We start from the raw sequence: 15,364 nt of genomic DNA on the forward strand, positions 1-15,364 counted from the left end.
TAACTTCTATATGTCTCATATTCCTGGTAACTGCGAGTCAGGTCTAAAGACCTCACTAAATTCCTGGAAAACATTTTTAGCAGGAATGCTGTGTACTTCATGCACTGTCACAACTGGGAGGCATAAGTATTTGGATCTTGAAGATTTAAAGACTTCTAATTGGTTTTTTTCTTTTTCTTTCTTTTTTTTTTTTTTTTTTTTGAGATGGAGTCTCACTCTGTCACCCAGGCTGGAGTGCAGTGGTGCAATCTGGGCTCACTGCAAGCTCCGCCTCCCAGGTTCATGCCATTCTCCTGCCTCAGTCTCCCAAGTAGCTGGGACTACAGGCGCCCGCCACCATGCCTGGCTAATTTTTTGTATTTTTTAGTAGAGATGGTGTTTCACCGTGTTAGCCAGGATGGTCTCAATCTCCTGACCTCGTGATCCGCCCGCCTCAGCCTCCCAAAGTGCTGGGATTACAGGCGTGAGCCACCGCGCCTGGCCCTAATTGGTTTTTAAAAGCACTATTTCACTGGTTTTCTAGGATAAGCTTCTCTAGAGAAGTTCCTTTTTAAAAAATGCTTTATTAGTTTGAAGATTTAATGGGATTTTCCTTTCCCCTGAAATTCTTCCAGTTTGATTTCAAAAAGTAAAGGTCAGCATAGCATTAAATTTCTGAATTTTCCCTCATATAAGCCAAATAAATAGTTGGTGAAACAGTGTTTTGTGACCGATGTGCACCACCTTGGTTCTGGCAGTGTCTGGGCATTAGACCACTCTTTCTGATCTGCTCTCCTGGCTGACAGGTTTGGCCCTTTCCTCTCCTTCAACCCCTGTGTTTATAATGGATTTTACTTTTCTTTTAAAAAATCAGATTTGCTGTCTTTTGCTGTCATCACCTCTGGGCTTTGTCACCACATGGCTGACTTCAACCTACAGTAACCCCTGATGCATGTTTCCTGAAGGGGACCTCTCCTCTTCAGTCCACACTTCTAGTAGGTTGAGTTCAGCCCAAGATTAAGGCGCTCTGGTCTGGAGTCAGAAGATGGGTCCAAACCTAGCTCTCCCACCAGCTGGTTGGCTCTTCTTCAGCAGTCAGCTAGTGTTTCCAAATATAGTATCCATGTCCTCATCTGTAAAGTGGGGACAATAACTGTTGTGGTTTTTTTTGTTGTTTTTTTTTTGTTTTTAACAGAGTTTCACTCTGTCCCCCAGGCTGGAATGCAGTGGCGTGATCTTGGCTTACTGCAAGCTCTGCCTCCCAGGTTCACACCATTCCCCTGCCTCAGCCTCCCGAGTAGCTGGGACTACAGGTGCCTGCACCGCACCCAGCTAAATTTTTGTATTTTTAGTAGAGACAGGGTTTCACCATGTTAGCCAGGATGGTCTCAATCTCCTGACCTCGTGATCCACTGCCTCAGCCTCCCAAAGTACTGAGATTACAGGCGTAAGCCACCACGCCCGGCCTATAACTTGTTTTGACTAATGCAAGTTGTGGTAGGGCTTGAAAGAAATCACAAACTAAATGTAAAATTTAATTTGAAAAATGCTGTCCAAGCAGGAACTCACATCCAGTAACAAAATGGATGGAGACCAGAAATCCAGATGTTTATGCCCAGGAAAAGCAGAATTTTATCGAGCACTTCTCCCAGATTTTCAGGGTGCTGACTGAGGGTGAGTGAGGATGAGATGGGGCACCCAGAGACAGATTCTATTACCTGGCTCAAAGAGATCCTGGAGTAGACTGCCACTGGAGACAAGTACCACTAGGGTTTGACGATCCTAGTAGCATTCCAGGAGCTGGCAGAACCCAGGAAACAGGATGCTGATAGTCTCCAGCAGGTCCTGCCTGGGCTGTTTTGTGAATTGCTGCAAGCTTGCCCTTTTTTTTTTTTTTTTTTTTTTTAGATGGAGCCTTGCTCTGTCACCCAGGATGGAGTGCAGTGGCACAATCTCAGCTCATTGCAACTTCCACCTCCTGGGTTCAAGTGATTCTTGTGCCTCAGCCTCCTGAGTAGCCAGGACTACAGGCGCATTCCACCATACCCAGCTAAGTTTTGTATTTTTGGTAGCAATGTGGTTTCACCGTATTGGCCAAGCTGACCTCGAACTCCTGACCTCAGATGATCCCCCGCCTTGGCCTCCCAAAGTGCTGGGATTACAGGTGTGAGCCACCGTGTCTTGTGCTGCAAGCTTTCTTCCTGGTGGCAGATGACATCATGGATTCATCCCTCACCTGCTGGGGGTGGATCTGCTTGTATCAGAAGCCAGCTGTAGGTTTGGATGCCATCAATGATGCTATGCTTCCGGAAGCATGTATCTATCACCTGTTGAAGCTGTGTTGCTGAGAGCAGCCCCATTACCTGAACCTGATAAAGCACTTCCTATAGAGTTCCTGTTAGACAGAGGTCAGGCAGACCCTAGACCTCATTACAGCCCCCCAGGGCAATGTGGATCTTGACTGATTCACTGAAAAGAGGTACAAATCTACTGTCAAGTATAAGACAGCTTTCTACTTCTTCTACCATCCTGAAGCTGCAGCCATGTCTATGGCAGGTGTCAATGAGGGGAAGGAACAGGCCAATGGAAGATCCTGCTGGAGTTGGGAATTCTTTCAGATTCAGGATGGTTACCTTGACCTTTTTGGGGACCCTACTGTCACCACTGGCAGAGTTTGTACTGACATCCAGGACAACAAATGACAACAAATGCAGCTGACTGGTGGTTTAGTGTCTGCAATGGGCCACTCCGGAACAGCACCAGATCCTGCAGAAGAATTACAGGGAGGAGGCACTATATGAGGAGCTGGATCTGCTGGCTATGTTCTTGCAGTATGTGGAAGACGGTTAAAACCACCTTATGGGTCTCATCGAGCAGTGTGTTGCACCACTGCCCCCAGCCACCTTCCTGGGGCTAGTGTGCAAAATCTCCAAGCAACTGCAAGGCAGAGAGAGGAGGCTGTTGATAAATTAGTGTGTAATCTTTTTTTTTTTTTTTTTTTTTTTTTTTTAAACAGAGTTTCACTCTCGTTGCCCAGGCTGGAGTGCAATGGCACGGTCTCAGCTCACTGCAATCTCTGCCTTCTGGGTTCAAGCGATTCTCCTGCCTCAGCCTCCCAAGTAGCTGGGATTACAGGTGCCCGCCACTATGCCCGGCTAATTTTTGTATTTTTAGTAGAGATGGGATTTCACCATGTTGGCCAGGCTGGTCTCGAATTCCTGACCTCAAATGATATGTCCACCTTGGCCTCCCAAAGTGCTGAGATTACAGGCGTGAGCCACTGCACCTGGCCTACTGTGTAATCTTACAAAAAAAGAAAAAAAGATAAAACGCTCTAAAACAGAAGGGAATCTGGTTTCTGTTCCATGCATAGACACACACAGGCTTTTTTCCTTTTGCTGTTTCCCACTTCCGTATCTTATATGGTACTTCTCTTCCTTTCCCTTTCTAGGAAACTCTCCCTCTGCTTTTCCTCCTACTCAACCTTTAGGCCTGGGTAAAATTTTAATCTTCAATACAATCATATTGTTTTCTCTCAGCCCACAAGTTTTCCTTTATGTGAACTATCAGTTTTACAATTTAACCTGTAGTCATTCTCCAAATATTTTTACACCTACGCCTCTTATTTCTGCAGATCTCAAGTTGCTTGAAGTCATGGTTTGATAGATTTATTTTCAGCTCAGAACTATGAAAACTTTATTGTATTACCCTGGACATTGATTTCTAATGAGTTGGCTGTAGGATGCAACTGGTTTCTTAAGTGGGGGATATTTTTCTAGGATGTGGATACAACTTTCTGATGTGAGGTCCTCACAAATTTTTAAAATTTGCTCCAGCAAAAAGTAAAGGTGAGTCCTCTACCTGCTTCCTTCCTGCCTCACCTTCTTTAGTTGGAGTTGGCTCCAGTTTCCTTCTCGTCTCTGCCTCCACCCTACCCCTGCCCCAGGCCTCATAGTGTTCCACAGGAATGACATGGTGACTATAGGGAGGGTTATAGTGAGGAATTGCCCACTCTTTGGCCTTGTAAACAGCAAATTTGGGCCAGCAGTGGGTCTGTTTTCTTTCTTTTCTTTTTAGTCGGAGTCTCAATCTGTTGTCCAGGCTAGAGTGCAGTGGCGCAATCTTGGCTCATTGCAAACTCCGCCTCTCGGGTTCAAGCGGTTCACCTGCCTCAGCCTACCGAGTAACTGGGATTACAGGCGTGGACGCGCCAGCGCGCCTGGCTAATTTTTGTATTTTTAGTAGAGATGGGGTTTCACCATGTTGGCCAGGCTGGTCTCGAATTGCTGACCTCATGGTCCACCTGCCTTGGCCTCCCGAAGTGCTGGAATTACAGGTGTGAGGCACCACGCCCAGCCGGCAGTGGGTCTGTTTGCAACCCTCATGTACCCTCAGCTTTCAAGCCTGTGTGCTCCCACCCCAGCTAGTCATCAGAATCACTTAGATTTTAAAAAGGCTTATCCTGGGTCCATCCCTACACATAGTAAATCAGATTTCTCCTGGGTGGCTTGGGACACTGTATTTTCCAAAGTTCCTTATGATTGGCTGTATTTGGGAACTCCTGTTCTGAAGGATGATCCCTTATCTCTTCATCTGTCACTAATGATGGTGGCTTGCACATTCTGATGGTACTTACTTGGATGGGATTACAGATGGTTCCATAACATCCATCTGTATGAAATCTCGTGGTACAAGTGAATGTAGGATGATAAGGGATGAGCCTATTAGAGGCTTTTGAAGCAAATGGATAGTTTAATCAGATTGGTGTGTTTTTTTCTTTAGAACTGCTGTGAACCAGACCTTGTTATCACCATCTGTTTTGTAAATTCCATTTTCAGTTTAACAGCTGGATTGTGAAAGATATACAAAATTATCCAGTTAAAAAACTAAATTTGGTAAGTGTGTGTGGTGTTTTTAAAAATGACTCCTTGAATACACTGTTTTGATTCCTTAGACAGTTTCTAAGGCTCTAATTTTGGTCTACCAGAAATATTCAGAGTAGTAAACTGAGATCAGAAAGGCAAGTTATTTAGCTTGGATAACTTTGAGAATTAATAATGTACATGATTGGCGGCTTTCAGTTTTATCCAGGAATAAATCTAAACAGTTTAAAACAGGTACTTTCCCCTTACCTCAGTACAGAGAGGCCCTGGCCACTGCCATGCACATCTCAGATGCTGAGCAGTGAGGCAGAAGGGTAACTTGTAATTTGGCATCAATGTCCAACACCCTTGAGCTGTGCAAATCAGGAACCTGGGAGTCATGTTAAGCATCCTTTTAACTGAGGACACAGAAGCCCAGGTCACACAATCTGTGCAAAGCTTGCACTAGAACCTGGGTCTCTGGACTCTTATTCATTCCTTCTACTTTACCATTCTACCTCTTGAACCACTGTGCCTGTGGTTCCCCTAAGAGCCAATAAAGTAATTGCATCTGGGTGGAGACAGTATATGTGCTTTCACTTTCTCATTTCATTATTTCTACATCTTACCAATAAACTTCCATGAACATTACCGTTGTAATGAGGAACAAAATGTTAGTAAAGATAACTTTATATGTGAAAACTTGAACTCTTACCAAGAAACGTAGTGTTCGTGACAAGGCTGCCTGAGAGGATGAGAATAGCTCATCAGCACTGGGTTGGCTGAAGGAAACATGCATGTCGGTACTATTTTGAGGGCAGCTGAGAACATCTATTTCAATAGCTTTGGCTATATTTTAATGGCTAAGAGCAACATATGAATTTGTCTCTGCCAAAGATGAAGGGAGTGAAAATTTCCAAAATAACCAAACTTTTACTTTTTTTTGCAATACATTAGATCTTTCCTGCTGACAAACCTACAGTTTATGAAATGAGTTTGTGGAGCGTATCAAAGCTGTGCGGCAGCTCTGCGCACTCCAGCAGATGGTGTGACTGGTTGTCTGTAGTCGTCTTAGTTTCCGCCATTGTGTCAGTCTGTGGAGTGTTTGGGTTCATGCTTATTTTGGCCAAGTTTTCCAAATTCTGTCTTGGTAAGTGCAAAAAGCTGTGAGTGTCGGAAGCTCTAACAAGAGGTGTACTCATAATGAAAGTAAAAGCAGAGAGAGCGATTTTTTTTTTCTCTTTGAATTTGTTTTAACATTGCTCTTACTTGTAGAACAAATTTTTCAAACAGGTGGTAGAAAGCAAAACATCTTAATGCCATCTTCAGGGCAAAAGACTTTGTTTGAGGTGCAGGATGTGATCTAGGGAGGGTTTTGAAGGAGTTTGCAGCACTGTGTGAAACTGGCTGGGTCTTCCTGTGTGTTCCTCCTTGCCCTCCACCTTTAGCCTCTCCATGCAAAGGTAACCTGTTTTTTAATGTTTGTTTCTTTTTTTTTAATTTTTATTTTTACAGAAAAAAACAAAATACCAGCATGTGTATGAAGATCTTAATTTAAAAAAATGTATTTATTGGCCCGGGCATGGTGGCTCACGCCTGTAATCCCAACACTTTGAGAGGCTGAGGCGGGTGGATCACCTGAGGTTGGGAGTTCAAGACCAGCCTGACCAATATGGAGAAACCCTGTCTCTACTAAAAATACAAAAAATAGCCAGGCGTGGTGACACATACCTGTAATCCCAGCTACTCGGGAGGCTGAGGTAGGGGAATCGCTTGAACCTGGGAGGTGGAGATTGTGGTGAGCTGAGATTGGAGTGTTGTACTCCATATATATATATATAAAATATGTATATATTTTATTAATGAAATGTCTCAAATATACAAGACTGTATGAAGAACCAGTTTAATCAGAATGCATTGGGTTTTGACAAATCTTAATATTTTACTATAATTGCTTTTAAAAAATACAGATATAGTTTAAGCTTCCTAGTTATCACTTCCTGATCCAGTTATCATCTCACTACAGAGGTAACCACTATTCTGAATTTGGTCCCTTACTTTCTTTTTTTTTTTTTTTTTTTGAGATGGAGTCTTGCTCTGTCGCCCAGGCTGGAGTGCAGTGGCGTGGTCTTGGCTCACTGCAACCTGCACCTCCTGGGTTCAAGTGATTCTCCTGTCTCAGCCTCCTGAATAGCTGGGATTGCTTTCATGTCTGTTTTTTTTTTGTTTGTTTGTTTTTGTTTTTTTTTTTTTTTTTGAGACAGAGCCTCACTCTGTCACCCAGGCTGGAGTGCCATGGCGTAATCTTGGCTCACTGCAACCTCTGCCTCCCGGGTTCAAGCGATTCTCCCGCCTCAGCCTCCCGAGTACCTGGGATTACAGGTACGTGCCACCATGCCCTGCTAATTTTTGTAGTTTTAGTAGAGATGGGGTTTCATCATGTTGGCCAGGCTGGTCTTGTATTCCTGTGCTCCTCAACCTCCCAAAGTGCTAGGATTATAGGCGTGAGCCACCGATATCAGCCTCATGTCTATTTTTATACTTTAATTTTCTGTGTATGTTTACAAACAACATGTAACATTGTTTCTACTTAATTTAAATGGCTCATACTCTACATATTCTTCTGCTATATGCTTTTTACACTGAATATCCTTTCAAGGATTTATAAATGCAGCCCATATTTACTCACTTTCATTGCTAGGTCATATTTTATTGTGAGTTTACCCAAACTGTATAATTGTTCTTCTGATTCACACTTCTCTATTTTTGCTATTACCAACAAGACTGCAGTGATTTTTTAAATTAATTTATTTTTTTTTTTTGAGACAGGGACTTGCTCTGTTGCCCAGGCTGGAGTGCAGTGGTGTGATCTGAAGTCACTGCAACCTTCGCCTCCCGGTTCAAGTGATTCTTATGCCTCAGCCTCCCAAGTAGCTGGGACTATGGGTGTGTGCTACCACATCCGGCTAATTTTTGTATTTTTAGGAGAGATGGGTTTTCACTGTGTTGGCCAGGCTGGTTTCGAACTCCTGGCCTCAACTGATCCACCTGTGTTGGCCTCCCAAAGTGCTGGGATTACAGGCGTGAACCACTGTGCCCAGCTGAAAATTCTGTATTCCCTTGGCTGCATGAATTTCTTTGGAGTCCCTTCATTTAAAAATGTATTTTAAGGAAGTGAATTGGTCCAGTGTGGTGGCTCACACCTGTCATTCCAGGACTTTGGGAGGCTGAGGTAGGAAGAGCTTGAGCTTGGGAGTTCAAGATTAGCTTGTACAACACAATGAGACTCTGTCTCTACAAAAAAAAAAAAAAAAAAACAATCAGCTGCATGTGGTGGCACACCTCTAGTCCCAGCTACTGGGGAGGCCAAGGTGGGAGGATTGCTTGAGTCTGGGAGATGGAGTCTGCAATGAGCAGTGATTGCACTGCTGCACTCCAGCCTGGGTGACAGAACGAGACCTTGTCTCAAAAAGAGAAAGAGTGAATCATAGGGTAAAGACAGACGTATTAATTGGGTAAACATGGAAGATCTATGTTTAACTCCAACTTTGTGCATGGTGTTACAGGGAACTGTGTAGAAGCTCCAAAGCTTTCAGATATAATGCTTAACTCAGAAACTTATAGCCCAGTGTGTTTGGGGGACATGGGCACAAATAACCATGGTACTAAGAGGCATGATGAAATAAGCGCTGTATGCTGGTGGAGGCAGCTCTGATGTTAGATGGAACTGTGAGGGTCTGGACCATTCTCCACCAAGTCAGGATAGGCTTATCTTTGTTAGCCCCTTGAGCTGATTTAATTCCAACCAGAAGCAAAGAGGTGTGATGCCCTAGGCACTTCTGTCTGTCTCTTCCCTTAATTTTAAAACCAGTAATCTGACTGCATTAGCTCTTTCCTATCCTTTAGGATGGATGCACACTCAAATGTTCCAAGTCATCTTCCACTGTCTTTTAACACTGTCCTTCCAGGAGGATGCATCGGGTGTGCAGCTTCCTCAGAGAGCTGGAGTTGTTGGTGCTGATCACCAGATACCCCAGACAGCACTAATTCCTATACTATGGGTTCAAAGTGAACTCCATTGGACAGAAATTTCCTTTTGAGGAAATCTTTCCCAGGAGTTTCTTTTTACTTTTCCCTCACTTTCTCCCCAGCAGAAACAGGTCTGTTTGTCCTTAAACATATATCTATATATTTGAGTAGGAGCATTTTGAAGAGATGAAGTTTCTATGTAGCAGCACAAAACATGGAATAGTTTAAACCAGGGGCACTCTGGTTCTCAGACCAGGAGCATCAGGATCTTCTGGGAACTTGTTAGAAATGCAAATTCTCAGGTCTACTCAGACCACCTGAAACAGAAGCCCTAGAGGTGGGGCCTAGAGATTTGTGTCTTAACAGGCCCACTGGAGGAGTCTGGGAACCCCTGTTTCGAGGGAAGCTTAAATAAGCACTTGGGAGCCAGGCATGGTGGCTCACGCCTGTAATCCCAACACTTTGGGAGGCCAAGACAGGCAGATCCCTTGAGCTCAGGAGTTTGAGAGCAGCCTGGGCAACATGACGAAACCCCATCTCTACAAAAAATACAAAAATTAGCCAGGCATGGTGGCTTGCGCCTGTAATCCCAGCTACTCAGGAGGCTGAGGTGGGAGGATCACCTGAGCCTAGGAGGTGGAGGTTGCAGTGAGCTGAGATTGCGCCACTGCATTCCAGCCTGGGCAACAGAGGGAGACCCCATCTCAAAAAAAAAAAAAAAAAAAAAAAGGCAGCTGGGTTTGTATTGTGGGCCTGTCTTACTATACTTTCAGAAAAGGGTCTGGCAGACTAAATACTTGAGGGATGTTACCCAGCAGTGTTATTTGTTGACACTGCTTAATTATGAATGACATGAGAAAGGTATACCTGAAAACTGACATTGTGTGGTATTGTTGTGGGCAGACCTTTAATTTGTGGAGACTGCTTTGGTTTTGTTTGTGGTTATGACCAACAGTAGGAAACAGAATGCCATAAATCCCCGTTTCCAGGGTTACCTTCTTGCTGCTGATAACAGGCAGGAAATTAAAACAATATGTGATAGTGTTCTGTTCTTATTATCTACAGATGGTAGCTTTTAGATGTGTTGGCGCAAAACATAAGTAAATATAGCAGGGAAACTTTATTATTGAAGAAAAATGATTTGGCTAGGTGAAGGTTATAGTCTGGGTTCATTTTAATAAAATGGGGTATAGGCAACATATTAGTGTTCCATTATCACATGAAGCATTTAGCTGTATGAGGATCACTAGATGTTTTTTCTCTTTGATTTAATTTTATTTGAGTATATAAAACATTTACATGATTCCAAGGTCAAAACTATATAACAAATTATATTCAAAGATGCTTCCCTTTCATCCATATCCCTTCTGTCCTTTTCTCTTACTACTTTACAGGTAATCATTTTTACTAGCTTTTAAATTTATCCTTCCAGTGTTTCTTTTTGCAGATAAGCATATACATGCATGTATAGGTTCATAGCTTCTCTTTCCACTTTCATTATACAAAAGGTTACATACTATAGTACAATTTTTAAAATTATTATTACCATTATGCTTTTTAGAGACAGGGTCTTCTGTCACCCAGGCTGGAATGCAGTGGTATAATCATAGCTCACTGCAGCCTCAAACTCCTATCCTGGGTTCAAGGGATCCTCCTGCTTCAGCCGCCTGAATAGCTAGAACTATAGGCACACAACACCATGCAGTACTTTAATTTTTTTTTTTTTGTAAAAACAGAGTCTGGCTAGGTTGGGCAGTCTGGTCTTGAACTCTTGGCCTCTAGCAATCTTCTCATCTTGGCCTCCCAAAGTACCAGGATTACAGATGTGAGCCACCGCACACAGCCTAAAAATTATGTTTGAAGTTAGCTTTATTAAGGTGTCACTTACCTTCTGTAAAATTTACCTACTTTACATGTACAATGTGAATTTTAACAAACATATACAGTTATATAGCCACCCATACAGTGAAGATAGGAACTGTTTCCATCACCCAAAAAAGTTTCTTTCTTTCCTTTTGCAGTGAAGTCCTCTCTCCGACCTCTCTGGCCCTGGTAAACCACCTGCCTGCCTTCTGTCACTATAGTTTGCCTTTCCTAGAGCATAGGTAGTCTCTTCTGTATATGGATGTCTTTCACATTGTAGTGTACTTTGGAGACTCAAACCATGTTATTACATGTATCAGTAATTCATTCCATCTTCTTGCTAAGTGTACTCCATTGTTTATACATTCCAGTTGAGGGACATTGTCCTTTTGCTTTTCAGAAAACTTTTTATTGGTCCAGGCACGGTGGCTCACGCCTGTAATCCCAGCACTTTGGGAGGCCAAGACGGCTGGATCACCTGAGGTCGGGAGTTCCAGACCAGCCTGACGAACATGGAGAAACCCCGTCTCTACTGAAAATACAAAATTAGCCGGGAGTGGTGGCACATGCCTGTAATCCCAGCTACTCAGGAGGCTGAGGCAGAAGAATTACTTGAACCCGGGAGGCAGAGGTTGCAGTGAGCTGAGATTACGCCATTGCACTCCAGCCTGGGCAACAAGAGCAAAACTCTGTTTCAAAAAAAAAAAGAAAAAAAGAAAACTTTTTATTTTGGAACAATTTTAGACTGACTTACAGAATAATTACAAAGATAGTAGAGAGAGTTTTCATATACCCTTTCCCCAGTTTCTCCTAATGTTTAACATCTCACATGGCCATAGTACAACATTTAATAAATTAATATTGGCCGGGCATGGTGGCTCACACCTGTAATCTCAGCACTTTGGGAGGCCAAGGCTGGCGGATCACGAGGTCAGGAGTGTGAGACCAGCCTGGCCTTTAGTGAAACCCTGTCTCTACTAAAAATACAAAAAAATTAGCTGGGTGTGGTGGCACGTGCGTGTAGTCCCACCTACTCGGGAGGCTGAGGCAGGAGAATTGCTTGAACCCGGGAGGTGGAGGTTGCAGTGAGCTGAGACCACGCCATTGCACTCCAGTCTGGGTGACAGAGTGAGACTGCATCTCAGAAAAAAAAAAAAAAAAAGAAAGAAATTAATATTGGAGCCAGGCAGTGGTGCATGCCTGTAGTCCCAGCTATTTGGGAGGCCAAGGTGGGAGGATGGCTTGAGCCGCAGAGTTTAAGACTAGCCTTGCAACATAGCAAGACTTGTAAAGATTTCTAAAATAATAATATTATTTTAGACATATATAATAATAAAGATATAATAAAGATCTCTAATAATAATAATAATAATAATAAGAAGAAGAAGAAGAATAAGGCCGGATACGGTGGCTCACATCTGTAATCCCAGCACTTTGGGAGGCCAAGATGGGCGGATCATGGGGTCAGGAGATCGAGACCATCCTGGCTGGCATGGTGAAACCCCATGTCTACTAAAAATACAAAAAATTAGCTGGGCGTGGTGGCGGGCACCTGTAGTCCCAGCTATTCGGGAGGCTGAGGCAGGAGAATGGCGTGAACCCGGGAGGCAGAGCTTGCAGTGAGCCGAGATTGTACCACTGCACTCCAGCCTGGGCAACAGAATGAGACTCTGTCTCAAAATAATAATAATAATAATAATACTACACTATTTTAAAAAGTAATATTGGTACAATATTATTATTTAAACTACAGACTTTATTCAGATTTTAGTCTTTCTGTATTTTTCATGACTTTGATGCCTTACTTTTTAAAAAAATTTTTAAACATTTAAAAAATAGAGACAGGATCTTTCCCTGTCACTCTGGTTGGAGTGGAGTGGTGCAATCATAGCTCATTGCAGCCTTGAACTCCTGGGCTTAAGTGATCCTCCTGCCTTAGCCTCCTGAATAGCTGCGACTACAGGAGTGTGCTGCCATGCCTGGCTAATTTTTTTCTTATTTTTTGTAGAGATGGGATATTGCAGTGTTACCCAGGCTGGTCTCAGAATGCTAGGCTCAAGTGATCCTCCCGCCTTGCTCTACCAAAGTGCTGGGATTACAGGTGTGAGCCACTGTGCCTGGCCTGATGCTTTCTAAGGGTACTTGTTTAGGTATTTTGTATCCCTCAATTTGTCTGATGATTAGGCTGCAGTTACGGATTTTTGGGAAGAATACCGCAGGGGTGATGTGCCCTTCTCATGGTGTCCTATCAGGAGCTACCTGATGTCAGTATGTCCTGTTACTGGCAAAGTTAACCTTGATCACTTGGTTAAGGTAGCCTCTGCCAGATTTCTCCACTAAGTTACTATTTTTCCTTTTCTGTACTCTGTTAAGGCAAATTATTGCTTTTTAAATTTTGATGTACCTCCATGTGCATGAGAGATACATAGCTTTGCAACTCCCTCAATCTTAATTGTAATAATAATAGTAATAACAATAACTAGCACTTGGTCCACCTGCGTAGTTCTAAACACATGTGCCAATTTAATCCTCATGACACCCTGTGAAGTGGGCACTTTATGCTCATTTTATAGCCGAGAAGATCGAGGTAAGCGATGGAGTCAGATCTTTTTTTTTTTTTGAGACGGAGTCTTGCTCTCCCTTGCCCAGGCTCACTGCAGCCTCCGCATCCTGGGTTCAAGCAATTCTCTTGTCTCAGCCCCCCAAGTAGCTGGGACTACAGGCATGCACCACCATGCCCGGCTTATTTTTGTATTTTCAGTAGAGACAGGGTTTCACCATGTTGGCCAGGCTGGTCTTGAACACCTGACCTCAGGTGATCCACCTACCTCTGCCTCCCAGAGTGCTGGGATTATAGGCATGAGCCACCGTGCCCAGCCTGGAGCTAGATCTTCACTTCGCCTGAGTTGAGGGGCTGACTTTAACATGGGCCATATGGTTGTCGTCAGAGCTTAGGATGGGGACGCTCTCATTCTTTGCCAGAGAAAACAAATGCTTCCTATATTTAATGATTCTCTCTTGTTTTTACTTTAAAACATTTTTTTTTTGGCTTGTTTTTCCTTCCAGGAATATTCTTGTGTGACTAAAGATTTTAGTAAGCTATATGTGGCGATAATACCATATTAAAATCTTGGGGAGAAATCCAAGAAACTTTTGGAAACATTAAGGATCTATTTTTGGTCTTCTTTTCAGAAATATGACTGAAGGTGGGGCAGAATATTCAGAATAGAAAAGTGCCGTGGTAGAAGAAACACTCAGTGAGTGACACTGAGCCTTTTTCTCCTGGGATGTTATCAGCCACTTCTACCAGGGGTGTCTGTGTTTGTCTTTGTGTGTCTAACCCTGCCATGTTCGCCTTTCTTTCTTTCTTTTTTTTTTTTTTGAGACGGAGTCTGGCGCTGTCTCCCAGGCTGGAGTGCAGTGGCGCAATCTTGGCTCACTGCAAGCTCCGCCTCCCGGGTTCACACCATTCTCCTGCCTCAGCCTCTTGAGTAGCTGGGACTACAGGCACCCGCCACCATGCCTGGCTAATTTTTTTGTATTTTTAGTAGAGACGGGTTTCACTGTGTTAGCCAGGGTGGTCTTGATCTCCTGACCTATCTGGCCACCTCGGCCTCCCAAAGTGCTGGGATAACAGGTGTGAGCCACCGCGCCCAGCCCCATGTTTGCCTTTCTTGACCACACTAATGACTTTTCTACAACACAGTCAAATGTATCTCTGAATAGCTTGACTCAGGGTAATAACTGTGGTTTACATGATGACTTGGTCTCTGTGAGCCCCCTATTCTAGTAGCAGTGGAGCCACTGAAGGTCAGGCAGTGTGGGTGGACATTTGTCCATCTTCCTGTGACTCACTCAGCCACCTGCCTTTCCGAGGGGAAAGAGCTGTAGGGGCAAAGCTCTAATACATCCCTTCCCTTCTCTTTCTAATTCTATGTATATTGCATATCCCCCAAATCCTTGAAATTACACAGCTAGGTGTCTTGTTATATCTAGTCTGCCAAACTGTCTAGGTATCAGTACAGTTTTTTTCTATGTATATATTTATTTTCCAAAAATGAAATCCTACTGTATTTCTTTGTAGCTTCTTTTCTCATTGACAATATAGCTGAAGACGTTTCCATGTCATATGGCATGTATCTACACTGCTGTTTGGGTACCTGCCTGTTATCAATAGCTTGGCTATATTATGATTGGCGGGGATTGTGGCTTGTTTATCTCTATCCCTCTTCAGCATCCGGGACAGGATGTTCTTGCAGTCACAGAATGTTAGGAAGCTCAGAGCTCTCTCAGGCATCATCTAATTAATCTTTTCTCTTGCACATAGCATAGTTGAGGCTAAGTCAGTGCACTTTTTAAAAATAAAGCTTTTTTTAAAAAAAAGGTCTATTGTATGTCTGGCTGGAAGTGCCAGGGTCCACAGCTTAAACAAGACACTGCTCATCTTCCAAAGCCTACCCAGAGAGGCATATACACACAAACTGTAGGATTTATTTCCTTAGGAAGGCGACTGTTTAGAATAAGTCTGATGCTGGCCTACAATATATAGAACACTTTACAAATGTAGAAAATTACTTGGGGAATCGATAATAGAGGTCAAGTTTACAGGTGTCTGGGTCTGGCCTCAGAAG

The 15,364-nt window shown here is 43.3% G+C and overlaps 1 protein-coding gene and 1 pseudogene across 2 annotated transcripts in view; both read left to right on the top strand.

Moving 5' to 3' along the window:
* GCH1 (GTP cyclohydrolase 1) overlaps positions 1-15,364 on the top strand; it is a 52,249-nt gene that overhangs the window by 14,819 nt on the left and 22,066 nt on the right. The window lies entirely within an intron of this gene.
* Positions 1,358-2,977, top strand: LOC103886255 (annotated as a pseudogene).

Source organism: Papio anubis, chromosome 7 (genome assembly GCF_008728515.1).
Source record: "Papio anubis isolate 15944 chromosome 7, Panubis1.0, whole genome shotgun sequence".
Classification (NCBI taxonomy): domain Eukaryota; kingdom Metazoa; phylum Chordata; class Mammalia; order Primates; family Cercopithecidae; genus Papio; species Papio anubis.